The following is a 26,490-nucleotide window of genomic DNA, read 5'->3' on the forward strand; positions in this document are numbered from 1 at the left end:
TAGAGGCCTTTCAATTCTTCTGTGCCATCAATGAGAATACATATGAGAAAGAAGAAAGGATACAGTTGTTTCAGACTTAGCAATTTTGAGAATAACAATAGCTTGGATCTTAGAGGTAGGATGTGGAAATTTTGGGTTCTAAGGCTCTTTGAAGATATAGCAGTCTTTGAGGCTTAAATTCTGTATTCTGGATCAGATCACAAGTAGTGTGAATTCAGTCATATTTTTAAATTGAAAAATTAAAGACTTATAGTGTGCAAATTAATTTTCAAAGCTTTCTTCTTAAAAACCTAACTTTCCCTGTGCTTAAGCATCATGCCTGCTTACACTGCTATATCACTATCTAAAAAATAATGCTTACAGTTAACCAGTTACATTTCTTTTTGCTATGCATGCAATGCCTTCAGACCCTCAAGATTCAAATTCTTGTAAATGTTTTGAGAGGATACTTGGAGCTTTTTAAAATATGCTTCTCCCATTTTTTTACTTTCAAAGAGCATCTGTAGCAAAATTCAAACTGTTGTCTGGGAAGAACAGATATTCTTTCAAAATAGACACGAAGATTGGACACTCATATGACTCATACCAAGGCCTGAAATCCTTTCCTTCCCAGTGAGGCTGGGGGTGTGGCATGATGAACTGTGTTTCTTTGACTGGGAGTATTTCTTTGGCTTGGAGTTTCTCAGAGCCTGTTTTGCTGTGCTTACATGAAAAACCATCAGGGGGAAAAGAAGGGGGACAGGAAGTTCTGTTACTAAAGTCAGCAGCACTGAAAGCTTTCTTAGGAAGAAGACCAAAATCTTCAGGCTACAGTCAAAGGCTTTGTCCAGATTACATAATGAAACCAAAAACACCATGCCCGAGATATTTTCTCTTTTTTCCATAGGAATTATTTAAAAAAATACTGATTACAGTTGCTTTAAAAAAATAATCAAAATTTAAAAATATATAAATTGCAAAATTACAACTATATTGTAGCAAGTAAAGCAAAAAATTTGTCAGCACTTCTTACCAGGCACAATATGTATGAAAGAAAGTTACCAATTAAGTTACTGTGAATTGAATCTATGCATTATATAATCATTCTCATTTCTTTGAAACAACGGTTGCATTTAAAGATTAAGTCTTTGAAAAAAGATGCTAAGTGATCATTTAGCCCAAGCTTTTTGAAACCTTGAGTTCCATTTCTCCATGCTTTATGATACAGACATTAGTGCAAATATACAAATAATATTTAGTTATGTGAAGCCTTTCTCTCTTCCCAGACCACAGGGCACATTTTATTCAAAGCTCTCTGTGTCTGGGATACAATGTCTGCTCAGGAAACTTGTCTGGTTTTCTTCTTTTTTCCCTTCTTCAATTCCTTCAATTCCTGTCATTATGTAATTTATTTGCCAACATCAGATTCTTTTAAGAGTGTGTTTACCACAAGGGCAATACGTGGTGGGAAGTTCATAAATAGGGGAGCTGTAAAGCTGATTTGTAGGAGAGACCTTTCATGCCTCCTATTTAAATCACCATGAATCTTCACACTGACTTGCTCAGGGTTAGGTGGCAGAAGTTGTTTTAAGGAAGGGTCCCATCTAAAGGGACTGCTCAGCCTCCATGACAGCAGCTCCAAGGCAGCAGAGCAGCCTTTGCCTCATAATTCTAAAATGTATTGACCAAGATTTTCTATGGTGGCTGGATTTAATTGCAGTCTTGGTAGTAATGCCTCAGTTGACATTGAGACAAGTGCATTTCAAGAAATACATTGTAACTGTGATTCAGCATGCACAGTAAATTCAGAGTGTGTAACTGCAGCCCCAGCCTGTCCTTCACATATCTTTTTTGGGTTTTTCTAATGAAGAATAATCATAATTAGGGCATATCCTAATCTCAGAGCAGATATTCAAAGACTAAAAGCCATTAGAAAGTGTATTTAAAGAAAATAAAGATTTTAAAAGAAAAAAAAAGAAGGAAAAAAAGGAACAAAATTCATAAAAAATTCCGATATTAACACACAACCTTAAACCAAACTCTTTATTGGACCCTGCTTATCACCAAATAGCTCCTGCTGTACAGAGAAAAGATCTAAAATTTCCTTTTGTACTTGCAGTGTAAATGATCATGCAATCTACTTCCTTGCTGGCTCCGAGGAGCTTATGAACAATGTAGGATATACACTGAATAAATCCCAAAGCCCATGGGCAAATTTTAAAGTAACCTCAAACAGCAGTCAGGCAAATTACAATCTTGGCATCACATTTGCATCTATGCCTCTTTTTGAAATCCTACTGAGATCAAGACACACATTTGAAGGGTGTTTGCAAGCCACATTCACAGCCTCTCATGTGAATGAAACAAAATTAGGCAAAGGATACTGCAGGGAGTTGAGGCATGAAAGATTTCAGGGAGTCTGTGTGAAACAGAAGCTAATCCGTACATTGATGTATAAAACAAGGCTCACATTTGTAGAGCAGAGGAAGGAGAGGAAGGAACTACAGTATCTATACTGCATCAGTACTGAAATATTTGAGTTAAGTAATGAAATCCTGATGTTTTTCATGGATAAGGAGTTTTAAGTATTAGTCAAAGAGCTGGCTTTTTCTGATAACAAGACAAGACACAATTAAGCTAGCTCTTCATGATTCACATACTTAATGATATTTTTCAGCTATTTATAAATTTGTAGCAGTTATAATTAGTAATGCTATGAGTGATACCTCATCATAGCATTAGCCTCAGTGCTTTTACTCCACAGAAATTACAACATTAACTTTGGTAATAAATCTGTTTTTCTTGTCATCCTGTAAACTTAATAGGGAATGCTTCTCACTGAGAAAAACAGATTGATTAAAAAGGTGTGCTGCACTGCCACAGAGCTGGTAGTCAGGTCCAGTGGAAGTGTTGAGTTAAATATTCAGCTTCCTCAAAAGGCAGAAGCATGGGATCACCTTGACAGGTTTGAGCATTACAAAACCCAGCAGGCATGAGGCACAGAGGGGGCTAGGGATGGGCATGCTGGGACTGTGAGGATGGAACAGATGCTGTGCCCCTACACCCATCACTAGTAGTTCCTAAGTAATTCCCAGTAACTCCAGATCTCTTTAAAGCCTCAACTAATCAAGCCAGTTTAGTGGAGCTTTCTTTTCCTTGGCTTATTTTTATAACACTTCCCCTTACTTGTTAACAGAGCTGTCTGGGCCTCAACTAAGTACTGAATAATCCATTGACAAGACACCTCCTTTCATTTCAGAGTTTATCTAAGGAAATCATGCTAAGATATAAAAAGAAGAAGCAGCTTGGTCACCTTTACATATCCATTACTCTACAGCCTCTAGCACACTGCAGTCTGTGGCACTGATAGACCAGAGAAAAATGCAGACCAGGAAACATTAAGCTACTTAAAATGACAGTACATAAATTCACATGTCTGTGCTCATACATTCACACACATGCATATAAGGCGTATTATCGTACATCCACAGACCTATCAGATGTTTTCATCTAAAATCCATTGCTTTGCTGAAGGAGGCAATGTTTCCAAAGAATAAAATATGGAAAGGGACAGATACAGAAAATTCTCTTCATAAGGCTTTTATAAGGCTTGTGACAGAAAAAGGCAGGCATCTCACTTTGTGTCGTGGAAACATGCCATGCCATGTTATCATGCTAAGAGAGTAACGAGGAGGGCCCGGTCTGACCTTCTGCAACTAAAAACTTCACATTCTGTGTCTCACTGAAGCAAACTGAGAAGGCTGGAGGCTACGGCAGAGCCGTGGCTTTATTTTTAGACTCAGGTATCTTCACTTGCATCAGAGCAAATCCAACAAATGCAATGAGACTCTGTGACATTGCCAGTCAGCATATTGTGTCAATCAAGGCTAGGCTTGGCATTTGACTCTGTGACTGCTCCCAAAGAAGACTCAAAGATATCAAAGTAATGCTGCAATCTGTGATTTACTGTGATTGCTTTGACTTAGTTGCACAGAAATGTGAAAAACTGCAATGAAGACCAACTAGGTATGTTTCTTTTCCCACAGCAGTGAATATTTTTAAATGTGTTCTTCTAGACAGACAGCTAAAAGCTGATGCAACCGATGCCCAACTTTTATTCCACACAAATTCAGATGGCAGCTCAAACAACTACTTTTGTGACCACCTGTCCATTTTCTTTCTGGAGGAATAAAACCAAATGTAACAAAACTTCAAACCACCAAACATTTTGCAATTGCATCATCCATTTTGACTCCTGCAGTATTCATTTTCCAGTCAGTGGTGTATACAGTATTGCCAACAACAAAAGAGATGCTGGAATGAGAGCATGGCCCCTTATTGTCTTAGCAGTCCACAGAGAATAGAAAAGAATATTGGAGATTTTTTTCCTGTAATGCTTTTATCTGACTTTGTAGCAATTAGTGGGTTAAAAACTTGTCATTTGAAGGTAGGACATGTATTTGAAGTAGCATAATTTCAAAAATTCTAGAACCCACACCTTCAAAAGTAAATCCAAAACTCTTCAGGTTTCAGACTTCCAAAGTTGCACTTAGTCATCTAATATGACTGAGATCACTGACAAAATAACCATTCAGATATCTAAACCCAGGAGCAGGGTAAGATGCTGCTAAACTATTTTACTCACTTATCTCAGTGTGGGATATTGGTGATTCTGTGATGCTATGAATAAAAAAAAGAACAAAAGAAGTGTATAGAAGTGTTCAGATTTAACTGAACCTGAGTATATGAATATATATTTTTTTATAAATATATCCAACATTTTCTTCCTGTCTCTCCTAACTGTAATTCCAACAGTGATCCCCAATCCTTCTCCATTCTGACCCAAAGGTAGGTTATCACAAAATCTCAAAGTGATTAAGGTTGGAACAGACCTCTGGAATTCCTCTGGTCCAACCCCCCTGCTCAAGCATGACCGTATAGAGCCACACAATTTCAGGACTTGCCCAGGACTGTGTCCAGATGACTTTGGGCTCTATCCAAGGATGCAGACTCCACAGCCATTTGCTGTGGCAATTCTAGTTCTTTTTGCACTCCTAGGAATGAGAAGGTTTGCTTCTTCATAGCTCCCTAACAGAAGGAGTCAAGTTCTGATATCAAGTGATGGCAGATACTTTCACAAACCACAGTACTACAGAATTTTACTTGATGAAAGCAGCAGTTGCCTCTCTGCAGGATATGCACTAACTGAAATCATTGCACAAGCATTGATATAAAGGTGGGGCAAGGGGGGACTACTGGAGAAAAGATAAAAAGGAAAAAAAAATTAACTCTTGTGGCATCTCTAATACCCCAGCTGCTTCACAGCATTGGCTGAGCAAAACAGAGAACTGCAATGAAAAACTGAAGCAAATATAAAATTCCCAGCTGTGGAAATTATTACACAAATACTCCTCCATATTGTGTAGCTCCTGAGCAAATCTGTACACCAAGTTTATGCCCATCCTGGAAAATAACTTCATTCCTCAAGACAACAGACACAATCAACATCCAGAGCCATTCTACAGAAAAGTAAAATGTCTTTTCAGTAAATAGTCTTAAAATGTGAAACTTCTTGTGCAAATAAAGTGTACAGTTGCTATTCTCACTGATGAAAGAAATTAGTCAACACAGCCTTTCAGAAAAAGTTGTTTTGCTCACAAATATATGGATACTCCCACAGCAGTAAGCACTGGCTTGTAAAATAGGCTTTGAACCCTGTTTTCTCTCCCTTTTTAATGAATAGACACAGTGGGCAACACACAGCACAAATATCTGAGCCAAACAGAATCGAGTATCAAGTTTACTGAGCTTTATTTGTTAAGTGACTTTTTTACTAATGAAGAAGCCTGTAAACCTTTTTGTTGCAACCCATCAACAGGGACTATTATCAGGGTCTCATAATGTCAGCTAGATTTATTGTTGTCTACCAGGCATTCAACCAAATGAATAGCTCTGTGCACAATTTTGTTGTAGCTATAATTTCGTATATAAGTCATATGCTGCATAAACATTTCTCAAGGAAAAAGGTCAGGTTATGCTCTGAAGGACAGTCTCTGTAACAACTTACAAAACTCATGAGAAATCCATACATTTTTCCCCATGCCAAGGGCCAGATTCTGATTTCAGCTGTTTTCATATCACATCCCTTGATTTAGACCAACATAAATGAGAGAGATATGGGTTGTTTTTCAAAGTTATTTTGAGAATGTGGAGCTGAGACAGTCCTAAAGTAAATGTCTTTATTTCTTGCACAAATTATCACATATAATCTGTAAGAAAAAAATGTACCTGGGTCTGCAAGAGATGGGGGGGACATGGCAACCCAAGCTTAGGAGAAGCTCCAATGCCCATATTGCTTTTAGTGCTTAATATGACATTTTTGCTACGTGACAGTCAAAAACACTGCATAATGAATTAAAATCTCATTGCAACTCCACCCAAAGTATGAACTCCAACCCAAACCCTGATACCTGACATAATTGATAACTAATGCCACAATTTCTAATAAAAACAAATTTAAATTCTCTAAGCAGCTGCCATAAGGGAAACAACATAGGCAGTAATTATGTGAGGCTCAGGCAAGCAAACACTTCATCTTTTATTAATTCTACACATTTAACAATTGAGCAAAGGGCTTCGGTTTCTATTCTTTCCATGTATTGTGAAAAGATTTTTACCTTTGAAAAAGAAGGATGCTTTAGATCTTCCTCTTGAAGAAAAGAAAAACAACAAACTACAAAGCAAGGAACCTAAATATTGAACAATGAATTGCTGAACAATTCAGACACAGACTGAATGTTGAAGGGCTCAATCTTGAAGCAGTATTTGCTACTTTTGGAGCAAATGTTTAACCACCAGAGTAAGATTTGCAAGTTTCTGATAAGGTTGATGATTCTGTGATAGATTGTATTATTTTGCTGTGACCTTTTTCAATGTCCTTCCTTCTTCTTCAGAAGTGTAACGTACTTGAGAATTCAATAAGCTACTTCAAAGGATTGTTCATTCTTTGTGGAGACACATCTCTTTGAAGTAGGAAGGGAGAGAGAGCAAAAGCCATCTCTAAATTGTAGTTGAATCTCACATGCAAATTCTAGGACTAACTCAGGCATGAGGTCATTATGGCTACTATGTACACCTAGAAATGCGTGGTACTATCTATCTGCATTGCAACTGTGTCAGTGCATGCAGTCTGAGTGGCCAGCATGGCTCCAAAGCCTGCAGTGAAGGAAGCCCTGAATCAGGGAAGTGGAAGTAAGTGAATGCCACCACACTCGTGCTAAGATACGTGATTTTTAAAATGGAAGAGATAGCAAATAACTGCAAACCGGCCCAAATAATAAAAGTGAAATAAAATTTGGGTTTCTCTTCACTCTGACTGTAGACACAAAAAGTATGGTCTAAACCCATTAATGCACAATGCAGTCTTTTAGCTCTTTAGGTGGAAAACCTTTTTCCTGATACCCAACCTAAACCTCCTCTGACTCAGCTTCATGCCATTTACACAGTACTTCTCTTTCGTGGTAGATGACATTCTCACATTTGGGATGTACTAGACACTGCAGGGAAGAAGTGAATTTCATCATCCCTAACTGAGCTTTGTTTTACATGTTGGATTTGATTAGGCATGCATATAGGAAATGTCTCTCATAAATGGTATCTACAGGGTGTTAATAAAATCATACATGACTGTTGTTTTCCAAGTTTAAGAAGCAAACAACTGCAAGTGAAATTGCCTGAGATTCTTTTTGGTCTTGAACCTTTGCTGAGTCCATTTCACAGTAAAGGGAGGGTGTGAGAGGGAATCTGTATTGCATTACATTTTACTAACAGAGAGCTATTATACTGTGCATAAGTATCTGCAAATACAATTTCATGCTCTCTAACAAGACATGACAAAGATCATAATTTCCAGATTCAGAGAGAAGAATGGCATTAGATCAGAGGACTTTTAGCTGACATGAAACCATAATGCTATGCATAGCTTTATCCCTGTAATTCAAACCACTTTGAAAGTATAAACCTTTCCAATACTGTTGGGACAGTCCTTTCAGATGTCCTGCTCTGAAAGTCATCCCAGATGAAAGTAGACAAATCTGAAGGCAAAGAAAGGGATGAAATCCATCTCCAGAAGGCCAGCGGGTTTGCATTTCCATGGTCAGGATCAGTAGTCAGAACCTTGTTTCTTCTTCTCTGCCTTTTGCAGTTATTTTTACACGTCAGCAATGCTATCTCTTATAAAACAACCTCTTTTCAAAAGAGGTCATCATCCCAGTGTCATCATCCCAATGATACTTACTGTACTGGGGATCCTTGCTGCATTTACCAGTACTTTTGAATCCTCTCAGTGTCTCTGAGATTCAAATTCTAAGTCCCAAACCAGTATCCAGTGAATTGAAAAACCTGAAACCACATGGATTTCTAGTTTTGTATGTCTGCACACTTCCTAAAACAGTTAAACAGGCAGATCTATGTTGAGTCCTTTGATAGCAGAAGCTCTATAATTCTTTTCTCAATTACTTAATCCTCTAAGATCAACTTTGTGATTAAAATCCCTCAGATTTTAAGGCCAGACATCAATTATCCTCTCTGCCCAGTGGTCATGGGTGCATTATATCATCAGGAAGATCAGCATGGCCATATCCTCACTCCTTGACCCTGTCAGTGGGTTCTTGATTCACTCAACATCATGTTTGTACAAGCAGGTTTATAGCCCTGCTGATGTAAATATTTGCTGTAGTAAATATAGTTTAAAATAAATCCCCTTCCTAAAGCTATTAGTTCACTTAAACAGGACAGAACTATGAATGGATTCAAAAGGAGGAAAAGAGGAGATAAGGTCGCTTGGTGTTTCACCCCTTGAAAAAACAAAACAAACAAATAAACAAAAAAAAAAAGAAACCAAAAAAAAAAGAGGGGGAAAAAAAGGAAAAACTGAGGTTTGAAATCTAGCTTCTGCCATCTCTGGTCTCTTTCCATCTGACAAGCCTGTCAAAACATGGTTTGAAATCAAGTCTCCTGCAAGGCAAGTGGGTAACCCTGAGCTTCTGGCACTCCAGGGAGAGATCTTCCACAGTGTTTTGGCAGTTGCTGGTTCTCTCCTGCAGGCATGCACTCCAGGTGGGAATGCCATTTCCTATCTCACTTCACTCCAGGTTTAATCAAATCTTCTTCCTCACATTATTTATAATAAACCCCTTAAGTTTCAATGTAACATTTACTTTAGAATCTGAAATAATATGTATGAAATAATATGAAATTTCTGTAAAATCACTGCTCACAATAAATTTATACAGACTAATAAGAAGTTTGCATTATATTGCATTATATTGTATTATATTGTTTGCACTATATTGTGTTATTTCACTTTTTCCAATAACACAGCATAAATTTCTTGATTGCCTCAATATACCTTTCCACCATTTGTAGTAATGTGACATTTAATTGAAAATTTTGATAACATTTCTTTCAGGAAACCGTGATACTTCTGTAGAGGGATAACTAGTTTCATTTCCATTTTATCAGTATGGGAAAACAGGTCTTATATCACCACTGTCTGTAAAGAATCACCTCTTGAAAGAACTGGATGACAATTCTGCCTGGTATCTAGAATGGACACTTACTGCAATTAAACCATGCATTGTTTAAATGCTTCAAAGGAGTCCGTTTAACATTCTCTGCCACACAGTACCTGGCCATTCCCAGAAAAACAACGGAGTATCTTGAAATACCTGTAGCATTTTCTGCCAGCCCTCATGAACACCACAGTATCTCTGTTAATAAGTTCCTCATCACCTTCAAGCGAAATGGATCAGCTGTTGCTGGCTCCAGTCCCACAAGTGCACCTCCCACCAGATTTTCTTGTTATCTGGCACCCAAATTTGTTACTATCCCGAGGTGAATCCCCAAATCTCCCCATCCCTGCCTGGAGGCAATAATCAATACATGTTGTCCCTTCACTGCACTAATGATTCAGACTAGTAATTCATAAACTGTAGTCAGAGACAGTGGGAAAACTTTTCCTTGAAAACTAGCCTCAGAACTTGTCTATGGCTTGAAGCTCAGTGATGCTGTGAGGAGGCAAGAAATGTGGAACACAATATTTATAGGACTTTCAGTATGACCACCCATCTCAAGCACTGATTGCTTTAAGCATGAGAATCATTGCAAGCTACTTCCTACGGGAAAATCTGCTATTGAAGGGTTCTGAGCTTAGCCTCAACAAAGCAGTTCATGGAAACAGAATAACTCTCTGCCATGACAACTTTTTTTATAGGATGTAACCCTCTTAAGTTATATATCAGGACAATAACTTACCATTCTCAGGGAAAAAAACTCACAGCTGTTCATATTGAGATCATGTCAAAAATTTTGCCTAAATGACTTGTTCAAGTTTCTTTTGAAAGTGGCATTACCACAGAATACAACCAAACCTCGGAAAAAGGAGATTTTGGTCCCATTAGCTTTATGCCTAGAACTTGCAAAAAACTTTCTGGTGCTTCTCAGGGTGTTTTTGTTGCTAGCTTTCAATTATACATCATCATTTTAACACAGGCTATTAGCATTCTGTGATACTTGGTATGTCTCTCACTCAAAAAAGGACTTCATGCAACTCCTCAAATAACAGCTTATAAGTACAGCCAAAGCTGTCCTATAAAAACAGTGACAGGAACAGTTACGGGATTTTCAGAAAGACTTTAATTAAGTAAGTTTCAGGATATGATTGCCATCAGTCAATAAGGCAAATAATTTATATATTCTAGATTGCAGAGGCTAATGATGAACCTGGAAAATTACTCAAATACCATCCAAATCAGAAGTGGCTTTTTAGATTTCTTAAGTAAAAGACACACAGAAACTATTTCTTTTTATGGATTTCATTATAAAGGCAACCTCCAAGGCTTTGGGCAGCAGAGCACTGGACAAGTACTCTCTACAATTTAAGTGGTTTTTACCCTCAAGCTTAAAAGTAGCTGTTACCAATTTTTGCCACCCACCCCAATCACCCTTTCTTATCACTTGCATTATTAATGACTAACAGAGTTCAAAGCCTTTCTCTGTTGTCTGCTTCAGAAAGGGATGGACCCTCCACTAAATCCATTTTCCCTGACCAGTTTCTCCCAAAAATGAGCTATTTCCTTGAATGATGAGTAGCTTCAGTCACTTATTCTGTTTTTGTTAGACCACAGTATCTGTTTCCACCTCCAGTTTTGTTAGACACAGTAAAGGATGACACTAGCACAGATGAATTCCAAATAGCATGGCTAATTAAATACACCTGGACATGCCGTTCCTACCAATGCCTCTCAACATTTCACAAGACAGCATTTAAACCAGCATTACCTGGTTTAAACTATCTAAAAGACTACCTTCTTCCTGAACATTTCCATCTACTGTTGAGAGATGTCAGTTGTTCAGCTTAAATAAGTATGTTTTAAATAGAATGAGTTGCAATACCGAGAGTTATAATACTGTGGGATTTAATATGCTATTTGCTTTACTTTAATTGATTACTACAACTAGCTGGATTTGCTGAAGCCTCAGGCTGCAAGCTGGAAAGTTTCACCTAGACACCTTTTCCACTAGAATGGAGTTGGTTTTCTTAGTACAGGGCCATGTTTTGTCTTTGCTATGAGAAGAATCCTGATAACGCACTGATGCTTGGATTGTAAGTAATGTTTATTCTGAGTCCAGGGCTTTTTTAGTTTGCCATGCTGTGCTGTCAAGCAGGTGCACCAGAAGCTCAAACCAGGAGGAGAAAACAACCTTCAGCAGAAGCTGCAGCTTGACAAGATTAGGACAGTGAATGGCCGGGTTGCATGGACACAGAGGAAGTTTCCACTCAGTAGAGGAAGACTGGGAGATGCAGTGATGCACAATAACGAAGCCAGTAAATCCAGTGCAAGTCACAGGAGCTGGCTGAAAGATAAGCTCAGCTCAAATCCTGGCATATCAAATATGTGTTTGCCAGATCAGAGGATCAGTCCATCAAAAATCAACACATGAGAGTGCTGTTTATCTCGGACAGTTGCAAAAGCTGCAGATGAGGTACTTATTCTCATAGTTCAATAGCCTGAAAGTTCATTATGATGGAAGCACAGGTTAGAGTTTTGTAAACTCTCAAGCATATATTTTATTTCATTAACTTCTTGCACTCCCAATGATAGATGAGATTAATTGCACTTACAGGTGATCCTCTCTATGAATAAGAATTTCTTTTATTACTCTTTGAGAGACACTGAAAATATAGAGTTTATCTTATTGCTGAGTTTGATCTATGTTGTTTATACAGTAACAAAAATCTTCAACAGATGAGCAAATCACTTACACACAAGCAATGAAAATGCTCACATTTTTATTTCATCTCATATTTAACATTTGTTCCTCTATGTGCAATAAATGACTTTTATCGCATGCAGTCATTAATTTCTATTAACAGATATTTATGCATGAAACTAAATATTTCATATATTCATTAATTTTATAATTTTAGAAGCTAGCCCCTCTGATGTGCACTAATCAGATTTTCCATTTTGTGTGAAACGTAATTTTTTAATGGGCAGTAATAATTTTCTCAGCTTAATAAGTCACAAAAGGTGCTCTGAATCCTGATCTCTTTAAATATAAAGCTGTCTTCATCAGCTTCAGCAATATTGTCTTGCATATTCACTGAAATGGATTGGACCCCTTCAACATCTTCCCCTTACTTCAATCTTTACCTAGATTAATCAGATCCTAAAATGTTGTTGTCCTGGAAAGTTTCTCTCTTTTATTATCCATCACAAAGTGCACTTGTTCATCCCCATGGCAGAGGCAGGTTTCGAAGCAGTAGCTGTAGGTACCTTTCTGTCAGGACAAGAGCAGTGTTATAGCCTGAAGTGTGAGACATCCAGTCAGGACATTATGAGGGTAAAGGTAATTACACCCTTATTCGATCCACCTACAAACTTGTGTTCAGGAATTCTGTATATTTTACTCCTCCAGCTATAAAATACTGAATAGAATAACACATCTTTTCTTTTAAACTTTAGGGGTCAAACTTTCTGAAGTAGAATGATTAAAAATTAGGGTTTTCTCCTGTCCTGTTACACAAGGTAGGCTGTTGTACTACAGAAATATATAGAAAAAATATTTTTGTGACATTCCAGCATTTCGCAATTCTGAGCTTTGTTAAAAAAAAAACAACAAGGCAAAACATTAGACTTAGCACTTGAGTAGAGAAATACACAGGCCCAAAATGGAAGAGCTGCATTTGTGTAAAGCTAAAAAAAAATAAATCTGGTGATTCTGGCTCTACCATGGCTAATTACATTGCCTCCTCAATCAAACAGCATCACATTCATCAAACGGCAAAAGTGTCAGAAGGGAGAGATCACTCACTCAAATAAATTAAAAGTAGCTGTCATAGGGGGAAATGTATTCCAGATAACCACAGCCTGCTTGCCAGAAGGTTAAATAAATAAATAAATAAAATATGACACTGCTATGTCCTTCACTGTCAACAGTAAATTAAGGGCAGGAAAGGCACCTGAAGAAAACTGGAAGAAGATTTTTTTTATGAAACTGTGAAGGTATTTTATAGCTGTTTGCCCTCTCACTCCAAGAAAACATCAGTCTTCAAGGTTTAAGTACATGAGCCATTGGAGGACCACAGTCATAGGTATATAGAGAGCTTGGGACATCTTTCCTCTCAGAAAGCAGCAGCAGCAAAGTGGCTTAATCCAGTCCCAGCACTCTAGTCTTCTGGCCTTCTGAATTTCAGGTTTTACGTGTTGATGTGATGTGCTTTGAAATCAACCCCCAACTCCTGGGAAGCTCAAGGAATATAGCAATATTGCTGTAGTGCCAGAGGTGGTGTGTGAGACAGTGCCTCTGTTGAGAGATAGTTCCCTCTGTTTCATCTAAGTCAGGAAACTTCATTAATCACATACCTTCCCATTTTCCCATTGTAGTTCTTGGCTGGAGTTTCTTTTGCTGACTCATCAATAAAAAATACACCAAATCCCACTTTGATGGAATTTCCTCTGTAACAATAAACCAATGTGAAGCCCTTTAAAATCTCCAGCCTTCGATGTGCCTGAGGTTGGCTCCCCATTTTGAATGTGGGTGTTTCTCATAACCTGGAAAACATATAAAAGCCTGATCCAACTTTCAATGTTATGCAGTTCTCAAAGACTTCATCTACTTATTAGTGTTTCTTGTGTGAAAATTGGTGAATAAAACTATTTCTCAATAATTAATAAAACATTACAGCTTGAGAGAGAAAAGTGGATTTATTACAAACCAATACATTTGTATTTTTAGTTTTAAATACTGCTTGGAAGTTCTGCCTGGGAGGAAGGCCTCCAAAAGAACTGTCACACCTTTTGGTGGCCTAGAAAATAGAAATATAATCTTCTCTTGCCTCCAAGATACTGACTCCAAAGATGCCTGTTGCCATTCTGCACTCTGACTGCCTTTCATCTCATTAGCAAGCCAGGAAAAATAAGCCAAATGACAGATGCCAATTACAATTCTTCATTTCTCAATTCCTTTAAAAGCCCTGTTAATCTGGATCCAAGGTCCACTCTTCTGATGGCATCTTTGCACTAACTACATCAAGTAGCCCAGCAGTGCATGTTTAGCTTGTGCACTACACTGGCAATCACATAAAATGCAGCGATCTCAGAGAACTTTTACAACTCTGGAAACCTAATGGTGAAGTGAAGAGTTCATTGGGCTTCTTGGACTGTTCTCACTGCTCATTCAAGACCAGTATCCAGCATGAGTAGGTTGCCCCACCAGGAACCAATTGTTATGTAGGTGAGTTTCCATTTCAGCAAGCCTCTCTAACCATAAGTTCACTCAATGGAAGTTACAAGATATATAAAAAAATATAAAAGGATGTGTGTATATATATGTATACACCTACATATGTATGGGACAGGCCACAGATCTTTTTCTGGGCTCTTGGAAACTGCACACCTTGAAGTGTCATGGCTAGACCAAGTTCTGACTGACTATGAGTCATTATGAGGCAAGATTCATAAGCAGGTGGCAACTCCCATGGAAAACAGAAAGCACTGTAAATATAATTTGTTTTTGAAACCTGAACAACCTAACATCGATATCAAATAGGAAGACACAAACAACCATAAAAATTACAAACTCTCTCTTCACCCAGGGAAGCAGTGTGGGCTGAGAAAAATCTGTTGCCTTACACTACCTATAAAGCTGTAAGGAACAGATGAACCTTTTCTGACAAAACAAATAAACAAGCCAATCTGGACATAAATATGATTCCCAAATGAGGCTTCTATGTCTAGAGGAAATTGATTGGCAGGATAATTGCTCATGAGAGCAAGTTTGCTTCCAACTATGTCCAAAGACATTGTTTTTTACCATGTATTCTCCACACAGATTGCTCAGGCTGTTTGCAACTTACTTGCAGTCACAATGTGCAACCAACTTGGGTGCTTCAAGTTTCTTCCATAAATGCAGGCAACTAACAGGAGACTTAAACAGGAAAAACATTCCTATTGCAAATTTGACTTGTTCTCTTCTGAACAAGCTGAATTTTTATTTCATATCATACATATAATAAGGAAAATATGGCTCTTCTATTCAAAAAGTGAAACATATGTCAGAATGAGACAAAATACAGAAGAAAGGAAAGTTCTTTCTTTCTCAACCTGACACGCCCTTCCTACTTCCATTCAGTTTCCTTCATCATCCTCTGCATCCTTTTCCCCTTTTTTTGGCTTTCCTAGTGCTCAGTTTTTCCACCTTTTTTATTCAAACTCAAAGGCAATGAGGGACTTTATCCTATTTTTTTTCTAATAAAAATTCAGTTAAAATAGGCATCTTACCAGCAAGAAATTGCTTTTCATAAAGTGTCTCAATTTTCTATGGAAAACTCTAATTTTCCTAAAGAAGTATTTTTGAGCTTTTTTGGCTATGAATGATGACTTGTTTATCAAATAAAGTGAATGTTTCTAACCAAAACTTAAGCGACAGCTTACTTATCTCCAAAAATAAACATATTGCTATGAGGACTGAATCATCTCAATCTGGTTCTTTTGGCCCTGCATCTCTTTGCTGAATTTTCTGGTAAGCTTTTCCTGTGTTTAAAATATTCATTACATCTCTGCCTGACTTAAATCCGATATCATCTATAAAAAATGAGTGCACTCTGCCATGTCTCCCTCACAGCATTAATAGAATATTTCCCCTTTTCCAGTCAATGGGACCTTCATCAGACTGACATGTCTTCTCAAATATGATGGATAGTGGCTTAGCCACTTCCTTGACCGTCTCTCTCAGGAGGTCCCGTGGACCTTTGCACCTTCAGGTTCCCTCAATGGTCTTCAGCCATGAGGGACTGTCTCCCATGTGAGAGATCTCACTCTGAAGTAGAGGAACAGCAGGGAGAGAAAGGAACAACTGAGATGAAGTGCTGTGAGAACACCACAACACCCATTCCTCATCCTGCTGTGCTGCCTGCTGGGTCAGGAGAGAGGTGGAGCCTGGCAAGAAGCGGGAGTGGTGGAAACACATGGTGGAAGTTGTGGTTTTATGCATGGTGGAGTGGTGGAAGTTTTGGTTTTATTTCTTGCTATTCTACTGCTTTGTTACTGATTGGCAGCAAACTAAATTTATTTCCCCAAGCAGTTCTTTGTGCCACTTATTTTCCTCCGGTGTCCTAAGAAACCCAGTATAAGGTCTTCCATCTTCTCTGCAGTTTCTTTTCAGTACCACATGTCAGGAAGTTCATCCTGAACATCCCACAAGATCAATATATCTGGGAATGCAGAGTTCAAACATGCCTTATAATCTCAATTTCCTAAGTGAGAGACTTTGAGCTAACATCTCTCTTTAGTTATTTGCAAAGGCAAATCCATAAGAGCTTGATGAAGAGGTCAGACCCCTCCCTTGTACTTAAGTCCCAGGAGATGAGGTGAGAATACCTGAAGCATGTGAGGTGTCAGAGAACAGCTGTGTAGACAGCTACTTTTATGCTGCTGGTTCCCATTACTACCCTAAGAAAACCAAGCCAAATCCATGGACACTTGCTCTCAAAAGAAAATAAGAATCATTTTCACGGCACACAGACTTGGCACAACTGTGCTTTGCTGCGCTTGCTCTCTCAGAATCTAGGAAAGAGCAAGCAGCCCACTAGAAACCCCAATGAGCTATGAAGTGTGGAAGCACCTTCAGAAACAGCAGAAGAATAGGAAAATTTTGGGTTTTTTTCAGGTCATCCATGATATTTTTTTCAATTGTAGCCACAAAATACCAATTAATCTAATTTATCTTTCTTCCCCAGCTGCTAAGTGGCTAAGAAAAGGTTAACACAGTAAACAGCCATGTGATTCATGGCACCACTTCCCAATGCTTGTACTATGCCCATATATGCCTCAGCAGCAAATTCATAGCAAATTTGGGTCAAGAGTCAGAAAGTTTATGTACAAAACTCAATAACCCAAGTCTGTTCCGGCATCGCTAGTTTAAGTGACACTTCACACTGGCAAGTATACGAGCCAAAAGCAGATATAATAATTGCTTAGGCATGCCTAAAGCCCTGCAACAGACAAAATTATCTAAATTAGCTATGTCAGAGCATTTACAGCCATTGGCATGTCTATATTAATTGACCTGCATGCTGCCTGAACTGTATCACCCATATAAACCATGAGTTTAGATTGCTGTTGTTGAAGTTAAGCATTAAATTAATTAGTTGCTGAGTTTACTGGAGTCTGACTGCTAATAAACAGGTTGTCTGGACACTGTTAGTAAATTAAATGTGCTTAATAGTGTTGGTGATAAGTTTGAGAACTGCTTTATTCAAAAACTTGAGAAGAAAAACAGAACAACAAGTCAGAAATCACATGAGAGAGAGCCTAGTGCACTTTCTCCTTGAGATTATGGATGAAGCAATAAAGCTAAAGCTACACTTGGCCCACGCAATTCTAATAGTGTTTTGCTGCTGGAAGTGCTTCAACTGCTGACATAAATATCTTCCCTTGGGATATCCCACGTCAGTTTTTCAAGAATTTCAAGCTATGGCTTATACCTGCAGTCGCCTGATGATGATCTGTGCTGTTACGATGTGTTACAGAAAAAAGCAGCAGTAACAGAGGTGTGACAGGATGGAAAGCACATAGATCTGGTATCCTGTCAGTCCACACAGACCCAGTGTGCTACCTGGTGTATGCTAGCCAGTCAAATAACAGGTTTAAGTTTGAATTTCTACAGCTCTGAAGAATTTTTGCTCTTAAAAACAGCTCTGCTTCTGTTTCTTGACGGTTAAAAAATAGCATTTTTAACAATTGCAGAGACCTAGCAACAGGACCCAGGGAAAACTGCTGCACAGGCCTTTCCTCTCATGCACTTTCCCCCCGAGAACTGGAGATTGGTATAATTTGCATGTTCATGTTTCAGCAGAGCCAAACTTCATTCCACTTGGAGATAAACCAGCATGAGGTTTAGGAATGAGCCATTCAGGGATTTGCTCCCCAGTGGGCAAGCATGTACATTGCATACACATTGCAGCTTGGGTACCATCCCCAGAATCCCATGCTTTTCAGGAAAGGGATGATTATTCTGAGCATAAAGGGATGTTGTTGATTCACTAGAAGGGCCCTGAGATGTAAGTGGGCTGTGTTACTCCATTCCTTTTGTTTGAAATGACTTCTGAGTAAGAAACTTCTGCCAAAACAGCTTAGCCAATTAGTTGTTCTTGGCTAACAGGAGGAAATACAAGCATGCTGCATGGTCATGTATAACATTTTAACACCTCTCTCCTGTCATCTACATGAAAGTGCATCCCATTACAATAAAAACAGACCGCAGGAAAGGAAAACAGTGCTCAGCCTGTGTATCAGCAGAGCGGATGAACAGCTTAGTCTGACAGCAAAAACAATTTTGGTTGTTCTGCTAAAAACCAATAAATTAAAGCTCATTCTTCCTTCTTTGCTGTGTACTTGTGTTTTGAGTACAGAGCTCTGAGACACAATCAGGATGATATTTAGATTATTTATCCTCAAAACTGTTCAGTGCTTAAGATGGAAGTATCTCTTACATCCAAATGCATAATAGAAAAGAATTCAACATGATTAATGTTTTTGCAATCAATACCAAATGAAGTGCAGGTAATTTGCCACTTGTTTTAAAGCATTTAGATTATCCCTCTGTGGTACTTTGATCACAGATATATACACCACTGCTTTCGGCAACATCAGCATAAGTGGAGTGATAAAATCCAAGGGGCAAGAATGAACAAAAAAGGCAGACATGCCAAACAGGACCACTGGGGTCTCTCTTCTATTTTTTCAAGAAGTAAATTCATAAGAGTTTACAGTAATTTTCCTAATACCTTGTAGTAATAAGTCCAAATGAGCACCGGAGAGCAAACCATGACCTGTCTACACATGCTTGCCTGGCATCTTTTACGCAACCTTTATGCCTAAACATTCCTTGATCTGAGCTGGACAGGGATTTATAAGCAAACTTCCTTATTGACTTGCTCATAGGATATGCTATGACACAGAAATTTCACAGTCCTTGCCACCCAGAAGAAGAACACTTTTACTGCCTACATTGTAGAGCTGACTCCAAAACCTGTAGCAACCTGAATTTGAAGCAAATGACAATTTTTGCTGCTAAAGGAAAGAAAGCCAAAATCCTAACTCTAAATTCTAACTCAACAGTAAGTCTGACCATAACCATAACTCAAACCCAGACCCAAACCCTAACCCAGATTCTGATCCTAACACTGATCCTGACCTTGAACCTAACCCTAAACTTAAACCTAACTCCCTAACCTAACTCAACCCTAATTCTAAACCTAATCCATAATCCAAATATTTATCCTAACACTAACTAACCCCGGCACAAACCCCTACCACTAACCCCTAGCTCTTATCCTAGGAAGGGAAACTCAGGATACAAACAGATCCAGATTCCACAGTATATTAGTGTCAGACATTCGGGACCCCTAAGCTGCTGTTCCATTCAAGAGAGGTTCTGCCTCAGTGCTGTATAAAGGTCTTGAAAAGTGTGGGGTTTCACCCCCGGATTGGGATGACTCTGAAAGATGGAAAAGTCTCTTCTCTAACTCGTGCTTTTGAAGAAAGACTCAGTAGTCTTCTGTTGTTTGTTTTTAAGGTTGTTTATTGTTGGTTATTTATAAGATTTTTCTCTTTGAACTGCTGTGGCTCGTTTAGTAGCTCAGATAAAGGCATATTGTTTTCTTAGGGGGTTGGTGCTATTTTTTATATTATATATTACGTACTATATGTTTATGCTTTTTTTTAATACTTACTATTTATATTGAATGGTGATTTTTTACTCTAGACTAATTTGTGAGTGTTAACATTACTAAAGACATGGAGGTTAGGAAGGAGAAAGAAAGAGGACAGGGTATACTCAAGTCTCTCTATTTTAGATTTCTCGACTCTTATGTACAAAACTTGGACTTCTGTGTATAAGGCTTAAAACCCCCCTGTACAGCACTCAAAAATCCTACTCTTTACTTCGTGACTATTTCTACTATAATATCTAAACTTTTGTGTGTGTGGCTTGTAATTTTTTATACAGAGTTGGTAATTTGCTCCATGGGCTAAGATTAAAACCCCAAGAGTGTCTTTGGCTGCATGCCAGGGTCTTAGAGCCCCCTGCCAGTGGCTCTGGCCATCCAGGACACCCAGAGGAGAGTCCTCGGTTCTGACAGAAAAGTGGCTGCATTTCCTTTTTTTTTTTTTCCAGCCCATGCAGAAGGTACTCAGGGAGAAGCATGTCAGAATCAGAAGTGTGAGAAATATGACTTCTGAGTGAAAGCAATAAACTGAGGTTCAATGGACAAAATATCTCTCACTTAATTTATGAGACTTTTGGGGGAGGAGAACACATACAGGCAAAGTCTTCAAAGCTAAACCCTAGACAAGTAGCTAAAGCAGAAAGAAGAAAAAAGCTAAAAGAGATAGGAGATCACTGGCTTATCAGACTTTGTTCTGATTTTTAGAAATGAGAGATGGCAATGAAATTGTGACATTTAAAATAGCATTGTCAAGAAGTAGCAAGAATCCAGCAGGACCCCTTGATCCATCACCCTCAATTTTGAGACATCTAGCTATGTAGGCTTCTAAAGATTATTAAAAGGTTTTGCTCTTTACATTCTTGTGGGATGAACCACTATTCTGATAGTTTATTGCAAGGAGGACAAGTTCAAATATTACAGCATCCAAGAACAGTATTAACAACTATAGCAGAGGAAAACATCCTTTTTGGAACAGACCCGATAAAAATCTTTGTTACATTATTCAAGGAATTTGTTAAGATGACTAGTCAAGGAAATAGAGAAAAGGAAATGAGTGGGATAATATGGGGCTATTTGGAGGAAAAAAATCAGCCTAATCAACAGTCAAAACCAGTTAAGAGTTGTTGCAGCTGTACAAACCAAACTCTTCAGAAACTCATCAGTGTTTTTGTATCTTCACTACAAGACTAAAAAATGTTTTAAGGGGAGCTGATTGCTGCCAGCACAAACACTGTTATCTTGTCCAGCTGTATGGCCTGGCTCACTTTATAACACAGCCTTGCAATTCCTTATCCTGCCTTTCTGCACAGCAGGATTCCTGAAAGGGCACAACTCCCATGTGGGAAGCCAAAAGGAAGCAGACAAACAGCATCACCAGATGCTTCCATCAGTCTTAAGAAGATGGATTCTGACACCTTCCAATGCTTTCCCAGGAAGAGTTTGAGCTTAGGTAAGTTTCTTTCAGCCTTTGCTACAAAAGCATCTTGCCAGTGGCGCTCCAAGCCCTGGTTATGGGTTGCAAAGAGCAATTCAATCACACTGCTAAACCCTGAAGAGACCAAACAGATGACTGAGTAGCCAAATTGCAATGAACACATATTTTAGACTTTCAAGTAGAGAAAGTAACAGTCTTGAGATATTTCCACAGTATTAATATGAGATTTTAATAATCTGAATATACTTCAATGCCACAGATTCCATTATATACACCAAAGGCAACATCATTGCTCATCATTTGACTCACCATTGCTCTCAAAAAGACAATTTAAACGAGGAACTATGTATGAAAAATACTATTTAGAGATGAGTAATATATTAAAAATATGTTTATTATCTTTTCCTTGATCCCTATAAAAAAGTGCAGGCATGTGCATGTGGATAATCACCTTGTGGCTTTACAGTATGATTTTTCCAAGTCCTGAACAGCATAAGTCCCAGAGGCCATCAGTTAACTACCTGATATTACACAATTCCCTACTGTGAGGCTTTGGGAACCGTGCTCTGAATCCACTGCTACCAAGCACTGCCAGGCAGAGGGGCAGAGAGCAGGTTTGGCACTTTCTGTGCTCCCAGTAGTCATGCAGATACACAAAATGGATTCTTCAAGGATGGTGAAGCAATTCCATGCTTCCCTGCAATCACATTGAATAGCTGTTTCAGTCATTTTATCCGTAATGATTTGTTAACCCTTCAGCACAGGTGCATTTTACACAATTGCCAATAAAATTGCAATGATTTCAGAATCCACAAGCAATACATTTCAAGCAGTTATATCCAATTTTAAGTCTTTCTGTAAACAAAAATATTTTTTAAAAACCTTGTCACTGGCAAAGCATTCAAAAAGGAAACCAAGTTGTCTTTTCATCTACTTATTAAAATTAACTTTGATTTATTTTTTAAAAATAGTTGGCATAATATATTATTCAGAACTTTATATACAGAATTAAGTAGGATGTAAAGGAAAGGTTATTTATTTAAAGGAAAGTAATAGATATGAAAAACTGCTGTCATTCAAAAATAGCAACAAAGTTGCAAATATATTGAACTTTATATAGCCCTGCTCTTGGAGGGAAGCCAGTTCTTCTGCTGTTTCATGTTCCCTTTGTTAAAGACTTGACTAGGAAGAGAAAATCCTAGCTCCCACACATTGAAAAACACTGATTTATCTACAGGAAATTATTTACTTGTTTAAATCCTTTCAAGAGTCACATGCCATAGAGCTACTGCTCTTTTTTCTTACGTCAGAGAAGACTCACAGACAGCATCAAGGAGGGAGGATTCTTGCAGTCCACAGGGCTCAGGGTGGACCAGTTTCTCAAGTCATTCAGAACCCATCTGAATGGAAGAATCAAATCAAAACCTTCTTGGAAGAACAGCCAAATTCAAGCTCAAAGTTTCCTTAGTTTATTTCCATCTCTCACACTTGAGATGTTCCCCAGAACCTCTCATCTAACACGATGATGCTTGTGCTAGGCTTCGGGATCAAGTTCCTCTGTCTCTGTCTGATGGTGAATCTCTCTGTCTCTGTGTTGATGGGGAAATACAATCCTTCTGGCTAAGTGCTCAGGTTTCCTGGAGAGCCATCCTCATGAAAAGAGGCAGGTAATAAGCCAAAAATGTGGGAGTCTGGATCAATCATTCAAGATCAATGGCTAAATTACACATTTTAACAGATATAGAGTTAGTCTCCTGCATGTCATGGTGGGTTCTCCATTCAGAAAATGACCCTCAGGATTATCCTCTGTACTTGTGCAATTATTTATTCCAGTGACAACTGCTTGAATGACAAGAACCTGTGGCTCGGATATAGGCTTATGAAAACATTTCATAGTACCAAAGAAATTTATGTGATTGAAACTAATATGTTTGTCTATTTGCCTCAGATTTGCCTGAGTAGACTTGATGGAGTTTGCTCTGCTCAGGAGGCTGCTGTGCTGGCCTTGAACTGTGTTTCTGTAAGGAACTTTGGACTGTTTATTTTATCTCACACTGCACATCTGAATTTTCCCTATTTCTTATCCAATAAGATAATTTTAGGAATTCAAAGTCCTTTCCATGCACTCTCTTTATGGAATAGGTACATATAATCCAGCCAGTTCTGGGTCCCAGGATAGATGGCATCTGTTTTCCCTATCCTGGGTCATGTCCTCCTTTGTTTTAACTTCTTAAATTTCCAGTTTCCTATAACCCACTTAGCCATTCTCCTCCTCTGTAAGGAAGATTGAAGACCTGCTGTCTTCCATGTCTAAGCAGCCCCCCTGGTATCTCATCTGTTAGTAGGACTGAAATCAGTACAGTGGACATCTGTCTGTCCTCTCTCAACTCAGGGCCTTGTTATCAAGTTGTAGGTCTTCTTTTGTACAGATACATTCAGAAAAGGACAGGAATTTTATGCTGCCAACAATTTGACAAGCGGGTACAGCAAGACACAGTGTGTGGATTCTGGATGAACAGAGGGCATGTACCTCTTTTTCAAGAGAAAGAGGGGGAACAGCATTTACTGGACAGCATGGTAGGTACCCAAAAAGGGGTCATGAGAGGATGATGCAAGAGCTGGGATGAAAACACAAGAATTGTCACAATCCCACTAGTTGTCCAGATGTAGGACTCGCTGGCCAAAGGCTGTCACTGCACAAGAGGCAGTTTTCCAGGGTGACACCCTTGCCTAGGCAGGCTGCAGAGCAGGTGTCATCAGTAAATGACAGCAAAGAGAAATGCTGAACAGCAAGCAGCACACAGTAGCAGTGGCACAGAAAGGACAGAATACAACTTTCACCTGGACCTCTGTGGCTCCTGGCAATGTCATTTATCCTCCTTTCCTTCTGCAAAATAAAGAACTGTCTATGCTTCCCTACTTTCCTTTCACTGCCCCTTCATCTCATGTCTTTGTTCTCCTCAGGCTATAGACGTGGCTCAGAAACCTAATGAGGGATGGGAAGACTCTTCCCTGAGTAGAGAGATTTAAGTAATTAGATTGGCTGCTGCACAACCCCCTTTTATTTGCTCGGCACTGAGTATATCATGTTTTCTGTAGGTATTTGTGGGTTACTGAGATCTAATAAGTATTAAATTAATGATGTAGTGTAAAGTATCTCTTGTCTTATTTTGAAACTAAATTATCAGTCTAAATAGGTGAGGTGAAGGAAGTTAGAATAAGTAGTGTCTATTTTTTAGAGAAATTATTGGTGTTTCTCAGGACTGAGGAAGTCTAGGGCATAGCAATAATTTTATTTACTGGTTACCGTAATTTTAATTATACTGATCTATAATAAGTCCTTTAAAGGTTAATCCTGAAATACCACTTGCATTTTTTCTTGCTCTCTTTTGAAAGATTAATTTTTCCTCTAAGCAGATCCAAACTCTCTTGCTGTCAATTCACCACAAAACCAATTGTCATGATCACAGAGCTGGCTTGAATTATGAGAAAACAAGCACTTTGCTTCCACTATAACCATTTCTCACACCTTTTGCCTATCCAAATACATTACAACTAGGAAAAAGAAAAAGGACAGCTTGCAACTATAGCTAACACGGCAGAGTACCCTGACAAATGAGCTGATTTTTCAAGCCCTGTGGTGAACATGTTCCTCCCAGGTGACAAAAAACAATGATCTCCACAGGAGGTTTAGATAAGATATTAGGAAAAGTATCTTCACTGAAAGCATGGTCAAGCCTTGGAAGAGGCTGGCCATGGGAACAGTGGAATCACTAACCCTGCAACCATTTAAAACCCTAGTGTCACTTGGGATACGATTCAGTGGTGAACAAGGCAGAGCTAACTTAATTCAACAACCTTAGAGGTCTTTTCCAACATTAATGGTCCTAAGATTCTATGAAAACTAAGGAGAACTGTACTGCCAGGTCTTCTAGGCAACTTCAGACAGACAACAAATTGAGTCTTTTAGGCAAGAGGCAGAAAAGGAGGTAAGTTAAACAGAGCTGCTTTGCATAAGCTTCCACAGCAATCAGGGGCAAAATGTTTGTCAGCAATTTACAGAAAATAAAACAATAAATAAAAAAATAAATAGGAAAAAAAAAATCAGGATCTGCCTTTTCTTAACCCATGCTGACTGCCCCTGCTTCCCTGGTTATCCCTTCTACATGATGACACTCAAGATCATCTGTTCTATAACCTTCCCTGGCACCAAGGTCAGGCTGACAGGCCTCAATTCCCATTATCCTCCTTCCAATCCATCTTGTAGGTGGGCATTACATTTGCTAACTTCCAGCCAACTGGGACATCTCCAGTTAACCAGGACTGGTAGACAGGAAGTTAGGTGTAAACCTTGTGGATCAAAACCTAGTTTTGAAATGCCTAGCCTATTAATTCACACAACATGCCTCATCTTCCAATTTTTGCCAAGTTGCCCAGATTTATAGAACTTACTGACCTCAACTAAAATCAGGATATAAAGTCTTGGAAAAAATACCAAGTAACAACAAAAGAAAATTAATTTCATAGCTTTTTAAAGCAGCTCTGAATGTTCTGCATTAGTGCACTGATTAGGTTATATTCAGAAATTTCAAGACAAGTTGATAAAGCTGCCCAACCATCCCACAGCTCTGGTTGTTTAGGCTTGCTTTTCTGTCTAGCCATGGGAAGCCGAAGGAAATGCCAAGAGATATGTTCCAACAGTCTGTGCTTAGAAACTGAAATAACTGGTCCAACTTGAAAAAAACATTAATTCTCCACCAGCTCTTGGGGCAAGCCTTGTTTT

This window comes from Motacilla alba, chromosome 4 (assembly GCF_015832195.1).
Source record: "Motacilla alba alba isolate MOTALB_02 chromosome 4, Motacilla_alba_V1.0_pri, whole genome shotgun sequence".
NCBI lineage: Eukaryota > Metazoa > Chordata > Aves > Passeriformes > Motacillidae > Motacilla > Motacilla alba.